The sequence below is a fragment of the Felis catus genome, chromosome A1 (genome assembly GCF_018350175.1).
Source record: "Felis catus isolate Fca126 chromosome A1, F.catus_Fca126_mat1.0, whole genome shotgun sequence".
Taxonomy (NCBI): Eukaryota; Metazoa; Chordata; class Mammalia; order Carnivora; family Felidae; genus Felis; species Felis catus.
The window spans coordinates 46,548,526-46,566,333 of record NC_058368.1 but is presented as its reverse complement, the minus strand read 5'-3'; the positions used below and the strand labels follow the sequence as shown (position 1 = coordinate 46,566,333).

At 34.0% G+C, this 17,808-nt stretch overlaps 1 protein-coding gene and 1 long non-coding RNA gene across 3 annotated transcripts in view; both read left to right on the top strand.

The window, feature by feature from the left end:
- DACH1 (dachshund family transcription factor 1) overlaps positions 1-17,808 on the top strand; it is a 432,209-nt gene that overhangs the window by 85,187 nt on the left and 329,214 nt on the right. The gene's annotated exons all lie outside the window — the stretch shown is intronic.
- The window catches only part of LOC123384448, a 33,532-nt gene continuing 16,908 nt past the window's right edge, over positions 1,185-17,808 (top strand). Inside the window, exon 1 of the long non-coding RNA XR_006595547.1 lies at positions 1,185-6,142. This is a non-coding gene — a long non-coding RNA (uncharacterized LOC123384448). The remainder of the gene's footprint in view (positions 6,143-17,808) is intronic.

Sequence of the window (17,808 nt, the reverse complement as noted above, 5' to 3'; positions counted from 1 at the left end):
TGTGTGTGTACTGTGTATGATACACGCATCATACAAACTATATAAATGCTTGTTTAAGTATCACTAAGTTCAAGACACCACTCTATTACTGTGTTTAAAAAAAAAGTTCAAAAAAATCCTATTTGAAGCCTGTTTCAGTTATTAAGTCTCTCAAACATTTATCTTTTGTTTATTGACATGGGCCTCCCAGATTTCCGTTCCTTTTGTTCAACTGTAGTAAATTTGGCATTAAAAGATGATATTCTATCCTTGCTTCCTTTATAGAGTTGCACCAAAGTCAATGAGACTTTTACACAAAAATCAAGGATACGTTATGATCTCAGAGTACTCACTTTAAGACTGTAGAACAGACCCACAAGACTAAGTTCAGTGCCTGGTAAGGGGTTCGTGCTAAATTTAACATTGCAGAAGAGTTTCCAGCTGTTGGCTTGATATGAACGAGGAGAGCTGCTTTTATGACTGATTACTGTCCTCGGGAGGAAGAGGGAAACAGAGTGATTCTACATCTCCAATCCACAGAGCGCTGTGCATATTCTGTGGCATTGATTTGAGGAGGCTCATGACTTTAATGCCTCCCTTTATCAGTTGTCATGACTCTAGGCTTTGAACATTCTAAAACCCAGGAAGAGAAGAACAGGAATATGTATAACTTTAGATGTAGAAAATACTAGGATAAAGTAAAATTCCCCTTTTTTAATTTCATGGTGGTAAGTCACTTGTGGTTTGTCACTCTCAGTAAAGTAACCCAACTAGACTTTATTTGCCAGCTGTACTTAAAGATCTTGGTTTTATGTTTTTAAAAATGTCATCTATTCCTTCAATCACTTGTAAGTCCCCTGTAATCTCTTTTTAATGTAAGCACACTGGAGTTTTCTCTTTTGTTTGCTGCCCTTGCATTATTTACTTTGATCTGCTGTGAGAAAATCTGAAAGTGTGTTGTCCTAAATGCTAGCATCTCACCAACAAGATTTGAGGCCTTGTAGTTTGCATTGAAGAAAAAGGCTCTTGTGTGAAGACGCAGGTTTTGTTTAGTTCTCTCTCCCTGGTGGGAGCCTTAATTGCATTTTCTCTCTCTCACAGTGGCTGGCTAAGGAGTGCCTGCCTTCCCTGCTGATGCTGAAGTTTTCAAGCTCTATTACTCTGTGACGGAGAAAATTCCTTGGTCCAGGAAGAAAAGGGTCAGATTTTTTTAAAAAAATGTGTTTAAATAAGTATTGTCAATTTACTGTGCACAATTAACAAAAAGAAGAAGAAACAATAGAAAAGCTTAATGTTTTTCCCCCTAAAAATCTTATAGAAGTTTTATGTAACCCAATTTATAAAATATCCAGTTCTAAATATAAAAGGCTCAGTCCTTAGGGCAAAGAGGTTAGACTTAATAATAACCAGTAAACGCCCCCCCCCAACAATAGCATTAATCTGTGTCCTTTCTTAGCCATTCTGAAAAGTTCTCTGTAAGTCCGTCTGCATATGTGATTAAAATGTGTAGTCAAGGTTATTTCTGGAGTTAGTATTAAGCATTGACATATATGCCATTTTCAGTTAACTTATAAAGATCTAATTTTATTAACCTTTTAACTTTCTATTTTGACTTTCTGAGCGTACAAGCGATATGCTTAAATCATTACTACTGAAAAGAATATTTTAATTTTCTTCTCATTTGACAAAGTATACTTCCCCTTAACTGGCTTTGAGGCTGTACTTGCCATGTCTACTTCCACTTTCTGTATTTCTCGTCATGATGGGACGCAAGGCAATTACAGCATCTACGTAACATTTTCAATTGCAAAGCATCTTCAACACGGAAACTATACTGATCTACATTCACAATAATGCTTGTTTATTGTTTGAGAGTTAAATGTTTTTATGCACATATACGTAAACTAATTGTGTTGTTTGAAAAGTACGGCTTGTTATTCTACTCAAATGGATTACTCAAGTAAAAAATTTTATTTGGCAAGATCTTGTTTTATCCTGTTGCTTACTTCTAGACCTTGGTATGTTAGGCTTTCTGCTGACTTCTTAACTTTCTCATGCATCAGCTGTGTCCCTTCTCTTCTTTTTTTCCCTTCTCCTGTAACCTCCTTATATTCTCACCTGCCCTGTTCGAAGCCATTATTCAACAATGTCTCCCCTCATGCTACTCTCTGAATGGTCTGATCTCTGCTACTTGTTTGCAAGTGAGCTGAGAGAGGGCCCATCTTGTCTAGGGATAAAAGTGGGTTTTTCTGATGGATAGTTGGGTAGAGAGTGGAAAGATTCATTGGTAGAAATAGCATGGGATTAGTTGCTTGAGAACAGAGCAAGAGAGAATGGAAAAGTTAGAAAGCTAAGTAGGTGAATAGTAGAAAGATGCTAAGCAGAAAACGTGGAGACACCTTTCTTGAGGTTGGGATTAAGGATTTTAGCTCTGACCATACTCTCCCATTAGTAATCACTGGGCCTTTCAGGCTTTGTGCAATGAGCTGAACCCAGTCAACAGAATCTTTTCAACTATATTGAAAAGCAGTGATCCAACACATGAAGTGAAAACATCTCCTTGATACAAGAGTACACACGGCTTTAGAACACATTAACATTATAAGACAGATATGATTGTCATTAAAAACAGCATCAGGAAGCCTATGTCTTGCTTTATTATCTTCAAACTGGTTAGCAATGTAAAGAGAACCTTCTAAAAACTAATTTAAATGCATAATATACATTTGAACATGGGGCACTTTTTTGGGTTAGTTTCAGGATGGTGAGTTTTAAATGTTTACAGCAATCACGTTTGAGTGCTAAGAGGATTTTTTTTTTCACTGAATGGTTCACTGGCAGATGACATAGAGAGACATACTCCCATAATTTTGTTCTTCTTAATCAGTGAAAAATAAAATGGAAGAAAGTTACAAAGACATAGGATTTCTTAATAATTTTAAGGACCATTATATATGTTTAATTTTGAGAATTCAAGAGCTAATGTATCCTTATTAATTTTTTGTTCAGAATATTCTCATATTTTAGAACTGTCAAATTGGAAATAAGGAATAAAGTACATTTTTTAGACAGTTCAAAGCACTCTGTTAGCATATTTTATATCCCTTGAATCCCATTATGTGTTTTTATAAATACTTCTTAGGGTTTATTCTTTTTCTATTTATTGTCACCTCTACTTGAAAAATTGTCAGTTAGGATCTATACATAGCCGAAATCTTAGGACAGGTCTAGATAATTCAGCAAGTGGCTATTCTCTTCATCAGCACATTTTATTATGGTAGAAATTCTCTATGATGAAGGCTAAGGAACCTGATTATTTTTTTAAATAGGTCAAGAAATGGATCAGAAAATCTGCAGGGGATTTATCTCTGTTTCTAGTACTCCGTAATGACAAAACTTTCTTTGGCTAATGAGCATGTCTAGATGAATTCAAATATATGGAGAAAAGAGTAGAAGCGGCAGTGGACTTCTAAGAGAATTGGTATAATTGCAGTGATTGAATTCAAAAGATTCTAAATAGTTTGAAAGGAGTGAAAAGTGACAGGTTAGTTAAACCAAATATGCTCTATTTTCTTATAAGAATGGGTATAAATCACATGAACATAAAAGAACATACACCATTTTGTGCACCAATTCAGAACTAAAAAAATGAAACTCCTGACATCATTCTGGCCTTAAAATTTCCTACTTTCTCTCTCTTACATGAGTGTCATATTTGTTCCATCTTTATTCTGGGGCTACATTTAACCATTTATTCATTTTTTATGCACTGACTTCTTGAAACACTGTTTATTGAGCACTTATATGGGGCAGGCGCTGTCTGGCCTACAAAGTGAAGTTCTAGTAGTCAAAAACATCTTAAACATAAGAGATTGGACAAAGATAGTTTTTACGTATAATAAGCTATTTATTCATTAAGATACCTGATATCACCATTATAAACCCAAATATTGTGCCAAGATACATGTCACCTTCAAGAAAAATTCAAAACCACTATGCTGTTGTCCTGAAGTTCTTACTTTCATGCTAATACTTTTTTTTTTTAACTTTGGGTTTTATTACTTTCCCTTGCAGAATCTATACTCCATCATCCAGGATAAGGGCCAACCTTATGTTATTCAGTAAATACAGTAGAGATAATATTATCCTGTTTCCATTTTTATGCCTCTCAAAAGGAAAAAAAATCCTTAAATATAATCTAAACTACGTTTTGTGTCTTTCTTTTATATTTTCATCCATTCATTCTTTAAATGCCAGCCCCAGTGACACTTTCTCTGTGAAACTCTCCTTGCCCAATCACTGAGCAAGAGTCAAGTATAGCATAGAAAGGCATTTAAATTTCAATTACTCCTCTTATAATCCATTGTAACCATTCATTCTCTTGTGCCCTTTCTACTAAAGGCTGTGTGTGCACTTGGAGGGCATGTACTGTCTGTTATCATCTCTGTATTCTGGTTACCTTGGCACAATATCTAAGCCATAACAGCTCAGTAGATATTTCTTGAATTAATTTAATCCTCTTATAATTACTGTTTAAACTCTTTTATCTTACATCTTTGGGACCTCTGTCTATCCTTTGATAGGAAAATAAAAGCAGAGGTCTTGATCTTGTTTTTATACAATACTAAATAAATCTCAGCTCTTTCTTGTCTGTAGGAAAATGTAAAATCCCATTCCTAAGACTTAATTTGAAAATTTGGGTTTAGAATGAGAATACAAATTGAGAGTGATTAGCTGGTTTGCATTATTTTCTGTTGGTCTTTTGTTGTCTTTCATTTTTTTTTTTTCAGGAAAGCATCACTAAGAATCAAATTTAGGTATTTTTACAGTGGGCTGTTAGATTCAGGAATCTGTTAACATGTCCTAATCTTTCTGCTATTATCATAACTTCTTCCTGTGCAAGTACATGGGAACATGTGCATGTACGTCAGTAGGTATGCATGCATGTGTGTGCACCTGTGTGTGAGCGTGTGTGTATGTATGTGTAGCCACTGACTAGTCTTCTGATGCAACACCTTTGTTATCTTTGTTCTTATCTTTCACTGTCAACTCCAGTCTCTTCTTCTTGATCCTTCCTGTGAAAATGGCTTGAAGGATTTTGAGAAAGTTTTGTTTCATGTAATTTTGGTAGAGGCAGTTCTCTTACTTGGAAGAAACTAGATAAAATAATTTGACTGTGGTTAACAAATCCATACCCCCACTTACCAGAACTATAAGCCAGCCATAGCATGAACTGTTAATACATATTTTTGCACTATGAAAATTTCAGATAGGCAGTAATAACTATCACAAATAAATACCTCATTCTTTGATTTTCCAAGATTATTTGGTAGGAGAGGGAGACTAAGAAATTAAGTCCAATTAATACACATTGAGGGGAAAGGGACATACAGAGATAAATAAGACAGTCTATATGATTTTTATGGGAGATTTGTAACTATACTAATAACTGTAATTCAAAGCATTATTTGATACAAATTTTACCAACATTATAAGTAATTAGGCACTGAAACAATTAGAAGGATAAGAAAGTATTTATTTTCTAATGACATGTTGTTTAAGATGGGTTTTGGGGAATAGGAGGAAAAGACATGGTTGGAGTGTGTCCATTTTGCCAGAAATGTAAGAATTTGAGGATGATGCTATAGTTAAGATGTTAGGGACAACTTTGTTGAGCAATAAGTATATGGTTGAGAAATTGGTATTTGCCCTGGTAAGCAGTGTGGTGCCATTGAAACTTTCTGAAGATGGTATGATCTGATCCAGTTCAGCCTTTAAGAAGACCTACGTAAAAGGTTCATAAGCTTTTTGTATGACCTATTTCAGAAAACGGAAAAAAAAAAAAAACCAAACCTGAGGAAATGCTATAGTAAACTGAGGTTGCCACCTTGTCTTGGAAACAGTCTGTTCAGTCCAGATAGAGATTTTCAACCATACAAATTTGTTGTCAAATTTAGAATAGGATTTTTAAACAAAAATCCATAGAAGAATCCTAAAGCTCTGGCCTCTATATTGGCATGGCAACAATTGTCTAGAGGTGAGTCGTAGTTTGCTTCTTTTCTGTGGTACCTGTGTGCTGGTTCACATCAGTCGTCATAAGGTCTGGATGTTTCCTGCTTGGTTCTTGAAGCATTTATTATAACCTAATGAACAAAAAAAGAAGGTACAGTCCAAGTTTCAAACTTACCAGCCCAAGATCCTGAAAAACAATAGTTATAATAGTACCCTGGAAGTATATTCATTAGTTGTATAGAGTATAGTTTCATGGTTTTTTTCCCCTTAATCATTATATTTAATTTTGTATGATTAATAACTGTACTATAGAACTGAAGTTTTTTATAAATTGATTATTTTGAACAAGGAATATTTTTTAAACACATTTTGTTAATCAGCGAGTGGAACAGGAAAGCAAAACAAAAAAACAAAGAAAGTGATTTGACTTATATAACAGGATTATTATTTTACAGAAGGAAGAATAGGAGTAAGAGGGAGGTAAAAGAAAATTTTTTTTCAATAGGAGAAATAAATAAATTTTGGGGATTTAGTCATATTTTAACATTAATAATAGTATTATCTCTATTTGGAGTACATTTTCTAAAATACATGATGTGTTCTCTATTTTGCACCCTATCATTTGTAATATCCTCCATATTTTATTTACATATGTTTTATATCAGTGATAAATGAGGTAACATATTGAATCCAAACTTAAGTGTTTTAGAATCCTCTGAAATACAATATTAATGTAAGCTAGGATAGCACAAAGAAGACATTCTATTATGTAACTTTGTGTTCAACTTGCCAAGTTCTTCCTAACTTTTAGGTCTGTCTTATTTTATGCACTTCCTTTTACCTGGAAGTCTCTCTTTTTACCATTTCTGGTCTATTTCCTGTGCTGTCTCACAGTTTAGTTATCACAACCTCCATGCATTTTTCCCTTTCCACCAGGCTGGTTTAAGAATGGAGCAGGTAGGTACGCCTGGGTGGCTCAGTTGGTTAAGCGTCAGACTCTTGGTTTCCGCTCAGGTCATGATCTTATGGTTCATGGGTTTGAGTCCACATAGGGCTTCTTGCTGACAGTATAGAGCTTGCTTGGGATTCTCTTTCTCTCCTCTCTGCCCCTCCTCTACTTCCTCTGTCTCTCCAAATAAATAAATAAAACTTTATTTAAAAAAATGGAACATGTAACGCTTTATGATTTACAGTCTTTTAACAAACACCATCTCATTTGGTCCCCATTATCCTCATTCATTCATTCATTCATTCATAGAACGTTTGTGAAACTCCCATTCTATGCCAGTACTGAAGTAGAGGGGAGGTTTCCAGACATGCAATAAAGAGTTTTTGTTCTTAGGAATCTCACAGTTTAGTAAGGGAGAAAAATGAGTCTGTGTAATTCAGTGTGTGAGTTCAAAAATTGAGATTTTCACAGGTGGAAACAAAATAGGTGGATATATTTGAGAAGAGGTGGCCAGTAAGGGAAAAAGAGAGACAGGGAAAAGATTTTGCTAAGTTTTGAAGACCTCAGGGATTTAAGTAGGAATAGAGAATAAAAGAAAGGCTGAAGTCAAAGATAGGAAACAAGTGGCTCCGTAGAATAGAACTGTTTCTGTTTTATTTCGTTATTTTCATCAGTTGAGCTCCAAATATGGTCTTGGCCGTATTCATAGCACTCTGCACAGATTCTTTATTATAGACAATGAGTCTGAGGCACAGAGAAATGAACATTCCTTATCTAAAGTATGTTTTGCGTTGTCATTTTCTGCATTCTATTTTCTAAATTATGAGGTTAAATGTATAGTTTTTTCCAAATGCCTGTGAATGAAAGAAGTCAAGTTTTTTCTAAAATTCAAAATGTAACTGTCAAAACTTTTTCTCTAATTTATACTTGTTTCATACATATTTAAAGTATTTAGCCCTTTGTTTTATATATTAAATTCTTATATTTTCACTATGTGTGTACTCTAAGAAAGGTTGAGTTAGATGCGACAGAAGAAAAGGCATCGGTGCTAAATTTTATCAGATGGCATCCAACTATTGCTGAAAGATAGGAGCAACTTTATTTTCTAAAATTACTTGAAATGCTAAAATTAAAATATCACACAAAACTCCAACTCTCTAGTATCTACTTTCTTTTATCTCATAAATGAGTGGCATGTTAGACCCAACATGTTAGATACATGTTACTCCTAGGATAACAATTCTATGGAGTGTAATGGAGCAAATGTTTTCTTTTTCCAAGTTATATTTTCTGGAAATAGTCTTAAAGTGGACTTGGTAAATACATGCAATTCTGTTGTATCTTACTGTGTGCCTTTAGAGATACTATTTTGACCTAAATTAGTAGAGAAAAAGTTGCAGTTTACATTACTTTTATTGTAAGACATTTTAATCATGAACAAACTTTATTATAAAGAAAACAAGTTAGAGCACCTGGGTGGCTTAGTCAGTTAAGCATCCGACTTTGGCTCAGGTCATGATCTCACAGTTAGTGAGGTCTAGCCCCTCGTCAAGCTCTGTTCAGATTCTGTGTCTCCTTCTCTCTCTGCCCCTCTCCCACTCTTGCTCTCTCTCTCTTTCTCAAAAGTAAATAAACAATAAAAAAAATTGAAAAAAAAGAAAAGAAAACAAGTTATGTCTTTGGAAGCTAAGAGTTTTACAAATTTTTCAACTTAATTTTTATTTTATTTTTTTGATTGGAGGCATTTGGTCAACACTTTGGAGCTATAATCCATGGAATGTTAATTAAAGAACTATTGAGTGCTCCCAGCGGTCACTGAGGGAAAATTTGAAAATATAAATTACGGATTTCATTTCTTTAACATTTGCCCTATGGTCAAAGGAGAGGATGAATAAAGTATATATCTTTAAAATATGAATTGCATTTGAATTATACAAAAATTAAAGTATCAAAAAAATTAGAAACAAAGACAGATTGTCAAAAACCTGGCTTCTAATAATGGCTGTTACTGGCTGAGCAAATTATTAGAATTCAGTGTGCTGTTGGGGCCCCTGGGTGGCTCAGTCAGTTAAGTGTCCGACTTTGGCTCAGGTCATGATCTCACAGTTCGTGGGTTTGAGTCTGCGTTGGGTTCTGTGCTGACAGCTCAAAGCCTGGAGCCTGCTTCAGATTCTGTGTCTCCCTTTCTCTCTCTCTGCTCCTCCCCCACTCATGCTCTGTCTCTCTCAAAAATAAAAAAATTAAAATAAATAAATAAGCATAGAATTAAGTGTGTTCATTTGTAAACTGGAGGATTAACTAGTTGATTTGCAAGGTCTAGTTAAGTAACTGATTTATGTAATTTATATACACTGAAAGCCAGTGTTGTATGCAAATATTTAAATTTTTATTTTATTTGTTTTTTTAAACTTTATTTTTAAGTAATCTTTATACCCAACATGGGGCTTCAACTTGCAACCCCAAGATCAAGAGTCACATGTTCTACTGGCTGAGTCAGCCAGGTGCATCATCCCCCAAATATTTAAAATTTTAAATGGCTGGCAGAGGTCAGCAAATCTAGTATAGGAACTTAATGAATCATATAGTCCTAATTTGGACTGTATAGATTAGTTTGGATTAGTTTTTATTTTTTAAATGATGGCCACAAAGAGATGCTGTCATTTATACAGATTCACATAGATTTTAAAAGCCTAAGATATTATAATTGAGAATATTTCCTTTTTATATTCATACATTATTTCCTAGAAGAGGAAAAATGATACTTTTTGAATAGCACCTATAATATACTATGAAAAACTTGCATATTTTGTGCATTTAATCTAATAATAACCCTATGATATGGATATCATTAAACCCATTTCAGTAATGAGGAAACTGAGACTCATTAAGTTACAAAACACCTTGATAGAGATAAGGTATAAGCCCTCAAGGCCTGACTCTAATGTTCATGTTCTCTATGCTGCACTGTCTTCCAAAAGTAGGTGTCAGTGCCCTTTGAGCTCCCTCTCCTCCATTAGAAGAAATATACCTCTAAGTAACAAAATGGATGGGGCACCTGGATGAGTCAGTTGAACGTCCAACTGTTGATTTCGGCTCAGGTCATGATCCTAGGGTCCTGGGATCGAGCCCCACCCCCACCTCTGTGCCGAGTGTGGAACCTGCTTAAGATTCTCTTTCTCTTTCTCTCTCTCTCTCTCTCAAATAAATATAAAAAAATTAATAAAAATAACAAAAGTGTGACTTTTGTAAACCCAGGGAGTAAGACAGTGAAATATGCTTGATAGCAGGACTACAGGAGGTGAAAAGAATACATATTAAAATTTTGGTTGATCATTAAGATAGAAAAGTAATGCACAGGGCTTGGAGAGCTTTGAGGATTCTTCTCCATATTTGCATTGTAGGCCAAGAGGAGTCTAAGGTATCTGAGACAGGGTGGGGAGTAGGGAATATTGAAGAAAGAACAAGGTATACCGACAGATCAAGTCAGATGAGAAGTCATTTAGTGTAGGTGAATGATAAAGACTAAAAAAATTTACCAATGAGTTGCAAAGTAAAGGCAGCAGCAGAGTATGTTTGGGGGAGGTTGAGGAAAATTTTTCCAATTCTCTTCCAATTTTTACCAATTTTTCATCTGAGCAAAAAGATTCAAACATACTTTTAATTTTTGTTCAGTAATGAAATGAAATTATATTTAAGAAAGTGCTCTCAAAAAAGTTAAAAAGTAAAAGCTGTACAAGATCTTTTCACATAATTTTATGAATGATACATTTTTAACAAAGGCAAATGATCCAGGACTATGGGAATTCAAGGATTGATAGTCCTCCTTTCTTTATTGCTTATTATAGCATCATCCAAACTGGAAACAGTGGAATGACATTAACCAGTCTGATCTTCATAAGTCAATATGTTAACAAAACATTGCATTAGCGTAACATCTGAAGTCACAATATTGCACTATTCATATAATTTTCTATAGGTTGTTTCCTATTGAATAATAAATTGGGCTTGGATGTGAAAATTGATGATGGTGACTTTCATTTCTGTAATCTGAAGATTCCAAAGCCTGAAAATCAAAAGTTTATCTCAAGTACATCTAAAGATAGCAGTAAAAAGTGGTCTCATGATGGTGCTGCCTACCCTGATTGTGAAACATTGTGCTATGCACTATTTCCCTTATGCATTATGCCCATTAAAAATGTTTCTGCTAAAATTTGTAGTGTAATAGTGACTTTGAGAAATACACAGAAAGGAAGGAAATGTTTGGTCAAATTACTACTTAATTATTCCAAAGCTGCAGCAACTGGCTTTGTTTTGCCCTCCTGCACTGAATAACTTCTGATGCAATCAAACTGAAAAGTCAGGAAATTAACTTTTATGGAAATTGAGTCATGCATTAAATGCATTTCCAATTCTGATACTGTTTATTTAGTAACCAGTAAAACTGAACCAAGCTGTACTATGAATTGAAGGATCAGGACTTCAAATAAGCACTTCCGTTTCCTTCAGTATCTCTACACTTGGCTGGCCACAGTTTCTAGGAATTTTGTTTTTTTATATTATTTAAAATAGAGGATTCAATGTTTATGCTAAAGTGATTTTTTAGTTTTTACCTGTGACAAAAGTTTTTACTTTTTATTTTTTTTAACGTGTATTTTGTTTTTGAGAGAGAGAGAGAGAGAGAGAGAGAGAGAGAGAGACAGAGTGCACAAGCAAGGGAAGGGCAGAGAGAGAGAGAGAGAGAGAGAGAGAGAGAGAGAGAGAGAGCGAGCCTGACACGGAGTTTGAACCCACAAACCATGGGATCATGACCTGAGCCGAAGTCAGATGCTTAACTGACTGAACTACTCAGATGCCTCTGTTTTTCGTTTTTTGTTTTTTAATTAAATTCTTTTCACCTACTACCTGTTGTTCCTTTATTTTTTTTTCTTTTCTCTAAGTGGCACTCAGATAACCTTATTAATATCGAGGGAAGCCTGCAACAATTATATTCAGTTCAGACTTACACTTTCGAGTAAGACCATGTTATATGTAAGTAGAAAAGAACTTACTATAGTGTAGTTAACATATATGTGTCTTTGTATAATATGTATGTGTATGTGTGCATGTACCTATATTTATAGAGACTTTTAAACAAATACGAAGATATTAAAACTATTTAAGATTAGGGGCGCCTGGGTGGCACAGTCGGTTAAGCGTCCGACTTCAGCCAGGTCACGATCTCGCGGTCCGTGAGTTCAAGCCCCGCGTCGGGCTCTGGGCTGATGGCTCAGAGCCTGGAGCCTGTTTCCGATTCTGTGTCTCCCTCTCTCTCTGCCCCTCCCCCGTTCATGCTCTCTCTCTGTCCCAAAAATAAATAAACGTTGAAAAAAAAAATTAAAAAAAAAACTATTTAAGATTATACTGAGCTATCAGAAAAATGAAGTGGCTGTACCACTATTTTTTTCAAAATTCATGTACTAAGCTTAATTAACTGTTTGCCTATATGGCCATAGTCTCATGATACTTATGTTATGTTTCCATTTTCTTTGGTTTGTCAGTGTGAGGTGGTATGTTTGCATCTTTCCGTCGTATCTTTTGGTGAGAGCGATGTCGTGAGGCTCTTGGCCTACCAATATGTTCATAGAACTGTAGAGACAATGGTCTTTCTAATTGTGGCCTGTATTGATGAATCATCAGTTCAGCTTTGTAGAAAGTCATGATTAACCATTTTGTCCCTGACTATGTAGTCACGCCTTAGGATCTGCTAAAGAAATGCTAGATTTGTTAGAATGTAGTGCCTTGTAAGAGCATTTGAGGACGTGCACCTAGAAAGTTTGTTCTAGCATAGACGGTATCTGGTCTAATGCAAGAGCACGTTGACTTTGGAGTTAGGTTAACCCAGAAATGAGTCAAAAGTTACTCAGTTTTTTAAGTTTCCACATCTTTAAAATGTGCATGGTAATGCTTTCCTCGGCGATATGGTGTCTGAATTACATGAAATAATGTATAACTTTTCTATCGTATAATATGCGCTCAAGGGATATTTGTTCCTCCTGCCTCCACATGTTCTTTATTGTAGGGGTTGGCAAAACATCATCACTTCTACTCTGACACCTGCAGAGTGTCTTACCAGCCTGCAGATTGAACACTTTGTGTTATATTTTCCAATCTATTTGCATATTGATGATAGAAACCCTGCATTCTAAGAAGTAGAAACATAACCAGATTACTGTGTGATGCCTAAAATATGGGAATAATTTTGGTGACGCAGCTACTACCTTAGAAGGTAATTGCTTCATTCTGTGTCTGTTTTCAGAACAGAGTGTAAGTGGTACTAAATTCTAATTATGTGTATACCAATTTGTAGTTGAACAATATTGCAGTTCTCCCTGATTAGCATGAGCATCAGAGAATATGATTTCACTTCAGGTTAATGTTAATCCAGAGAGTCACATCACTTAATATCATTTTGAAAATTTGTTTATTAAAAACATTTGTTTGACATTAGAGCAGCCCACTCTTTGTTGTTGTTGTTGTTCTTTTGTTTTTTGTTGTGTGTGTGTGTGTTTGTTGTTGTTTCGTTTCTTTTTGACAGACGTTAGAGTGACTGGACTGTGCCATTAATCTATTTATAAGAAATAAAATTAAAACCTTACAGATAATTGTGCATAGTTTGTGAACTAATGCAAAACAACTACCTTAATGGGGATTATTTGTATTCCATTTCCATTGGTTTACTCCAAAGATATATTCTCAATGATAATAAAGTAATAAAAGATTGTTTTCACAGCTGTTTGTCTTTGATTACATATTTCTTTGAAGTACTGTAATAAGACAGACTTTGAACCTGGAAAGGGATCAAATAATGAATTGTTCTGCTTTGTGAAGCTTAAGAAGGGATTTTATTGTCGAAACATATAGTGCGACATATTTTTTCTTCTAACAGTTAAATAATGGTTGAAAGTACTGTGAGATCATTACAGATGGACTAGATTAAAGGGCTTGGGGCCAAGTGTGAGTGATCGTTACCAAAAAATTGGTACTTTGGTTTTAAAAGTCAGATTTTATAATTACCAAATATTTCAATGGTTTACTTTTGAGTAAAAATAGTATATTATAAAGAGGCTGGAATATCTTCTCATCTTATAATATTTATATCTAAGGACAATATAAAACTTAAATTCCTGAATCCCAAGAGACTCATTCCAAATTTGTTATCCACTTCACATTTAGGAAGATTAGATTAATGAGATTCTATAAATTAGACTAAATGTCATTAGATAAAAGAACATTAACAAACATCATATGGTTTTTCTTGTATCTGAAATAACAATTTAGAAAGTGTAACAGAAAGTTCAGTTGTAGCATTCTCATTAGATTTTCAGATGTTATATATTAATATGACTGTAACTATCATTCCATCTAAATTTTCTCTTAAGAATCACTTAATGTTTATTGATCATCACACATGTGGTGGGTATTATAAAAATAATAGAATTAGGCATAATCAATGTAGTGTTTTATTTTGGTTCAACCTGGGATGTATGTACTATTTTGTGTAATTAAAAAGCATCAAATGGTAATGGAGTAGACATTTCAATATTGTATATTTTGTTATCAAAGTTCTATTGCAACAGCAGGCTGCTTTTGTAAGTATTTGGAAGTTCCTGACTATTGCAGAGCAAAAGATTAATATTTATGTGTGCATTTTGGGGTCTCATTATGAGTTTAATATTTTTTCCAAACTAGTTTTTGTTGTATTTAGAAGAAACTTTTTTTTTCTTTGTTTAAGATATAAACCTTTCAAATGATAATTTTCATGGAAATACTAGACAAAGGAATATTGTAACTTTAGAGATTTTTATGATGAAGGTGTGTTTAAGAGATGTCACTTTGATATTTTTACATTATGTCCTACATTTGTCAGCTAAAACCAGGATATTGCCTCAATGAGAAAAAGCATGTTCTGCACTTGTCAAAAGGCAGTAAGTAATGATTAAAATAGCAGTGTGAAACGCTAGGAGATTAAAGTGATGCTAATGATAAGTGAGAGAAGAAAAGGGCAAGCTATATTTTAATCCCTGAGAGAATGGTTAATGACTTCTATTGCCTGAGATTAAACTAAACCTGTCTCATCAGCTTTTTCTGCCTGGTGAAAAAAAGCTCTCTCCACTTTAATTTATTAAAGTCTTTTAAGGAAGCACATTGATCTACAGAGGTTAAACTTTTAAAAATTGTGCAAAATACACACAAATGCTTTAACAAAAGTGTGATTTTGTTGCTTTTAGGCATGCTCACAGATTTATAAAGAATGCATTGTCTATGCCATAGTACGTTTAATTAAGGAATTTTAATTACCTAAACTAGGAGGTTTGTTCCTTTAAAACACCAGAACATATTCATATTACTGTGTAGGCACGGGGCAAGTATACTATAGAGATCAGTCTATATGAAGAGATTAAATTACACTAGTGATTACTGCATGGTTTGTTCAGAATAATACATGTACTGTTCAGAAAAATGAAATCTTGTTTTAAAAAACTTTGAGCACTGTAGTAAATTAGAATCTATAAATGAATCGATCTGCTGTTAACTCTAGTTAGTATGCTTTTGTGAATTTCAATGTTTGACAATTTAGTTGGTAGTTCATTTCTGGAATAGTTTTTTTTTTTTTTTTTTTTATCCTTTACCCATCCTCAACGATGGAGATGATGCCCACCTTTACTCAAGTATTGTACAACTAATATTCATCTTATTCTAGTGGGATAAATAGTGTGTATGTGTGTGTGTGTGTGTGTGTGTGTGTGTGCGCGCGCGTGTGTGTGTGCACGCGCGCGCACGCACGCGTGTATTTGTATGCATATATGTGCCTAATGGTGTGGAGATAGGAAGATGGAAAATGACAAGAAATACACCCAAATCCTTTCTATGACTTTGTAGGCCCTATACTTACATTTACCAACATTATATCTTAATTATTTTCGGTCATTTATCATCCACAGAACAATTTCTACCAAGTCAGGTCAAAGTAGTTTATTGATTCATTGTTATAGGGGAGAAGTGATTTCTGCTTTCTAGAAAGGTATACTTCTACTTTTAGAGTCATATAAATGCTACCATGGTTCAAAAGTTGCTGATTTTTTGCAAAAGTAAATTCTTATTTGCATTTAAATACCGAAATGACTTTCTAACTCAGCTATTTCATAACAGAGTTGTACCTCAGTTTAGAAGAAATTTATCATTTGATCACTTTAGCAAAGTTTTTGACTTTTTTGTTTGGCTTATTTTTGCTTTTGGTGGTGGTGGTATTCTTTGTAATCTCATTATTAATACTATCTTAAGAGTATATTTCTTTCTACTGACTAAACCGAGAACCATAAGTAAGATCTTTTCTAAAATTTCATTATCTAAAATATTTTGAAAACTTTATTTCATACATAACTTTTTAGGCTAGGGAGTTTAAATGCAATACATTCTTTGATGTTAATGAAACACCAATTTTTCTGAAGGCCATGTAGCCCTAATGAGCAGCTTCTTATAAAAGAACATTTAATCAAGGTTTATTTTTAACTTGTTTAAACAGATCTAATAGTTTGTGCTGATTTCATTTCAGTATAATAATTGCTAGCAATCCTATTAGTAAGTCCTGGTACAAGGAAGGTAACACAAATTCCAATCTAATGAGAGCAGTGTTACGGCAAAAACCATGTCGTCAAGGAAAGATCTGTGTTATATTGGACAGAGGCACCTGGATGTTCTGTCCATAGTTTTGTTTCCATAAAATTCTCAGTCCTGAATTACTAATATTTACATGGATTTTACTAGCTTTAGTTAACAGAGATTCCTATCGCCATTACAACAGGGACAAAGTTAATGAAAACAACACTTATTTAAGGGGACGTTTTGGGAAAAGAAATTATATTTACCACCCAAGCATATTTGGTATGGATCACTTTCTTACAATAAAGCCTGTTATATAATGTAGTTATAATTTGTACCTATGGTGCATATAAAAACCAATCTTCGAGTGCCTGTTTTCTTTTGTGAGCTTCAGATTGGAGCAAATGAAATGTTACTGGAATATGGGACATATAAGTGGTATACCTGATAGATTTGAAGGATGATTTAGACTACCAAAATATTACAGTTTTGAAGATAGGTGACAAAAGAGTTCTATTGAGAGCCAAGTGTTTTAGATTTACTTACTATTAACTTACTATTAGAATTGGCTTAAAGCAGCATTATGATACTTCAGGTTGTCCAGTGAATGCAGGATTTCATTGCATTTAAGAATGAAAACAGCAAAACTCAGAAGTAAGACTCTTTTGGTAGTGAAAATAGAAGAAGGCAAGGATTTCAGGCCTAATAATGAAAGTGAATATCTGCCAAGTTCAGGTTATAATCTTTTAAACTTTTTATTACTTAATATGACACAGTGACATTTAAAATATGGAGAAATTGAAGATAAATAATATGGAGTGAATGGCAGAATTGATTTAAAATTTTAAAGCTGTACTAAAAGTATTCTAATGCACTGAAGGGCATTTGTAAGTTATACATTGTTTATAGGTTTCTGATTAGAATCCCAAAGCATAATGTATTACAGCTTGCCTTTCCCATGATAGAGAAAGAATATTGTCTGTAGAAAATAGTGGATAGTAAAATTTAGCCTCCTTTTTCATGTAAATCATCTGCTTTTTGTGAAAGGTCTTTATGCATAGGATCATGTCACATGTTATTAATTTCAATCAATAACTGATATATTTGGTCTTTCTGGAAGATTTCTTTATGAAGAATATTATTTATTGCTCCAAAGAAATTAAAATTAGAGTAATGGTGTGAGAAGCCTGATTTTTATACCCTCAATATAAGAAATAATGTTTCACAAG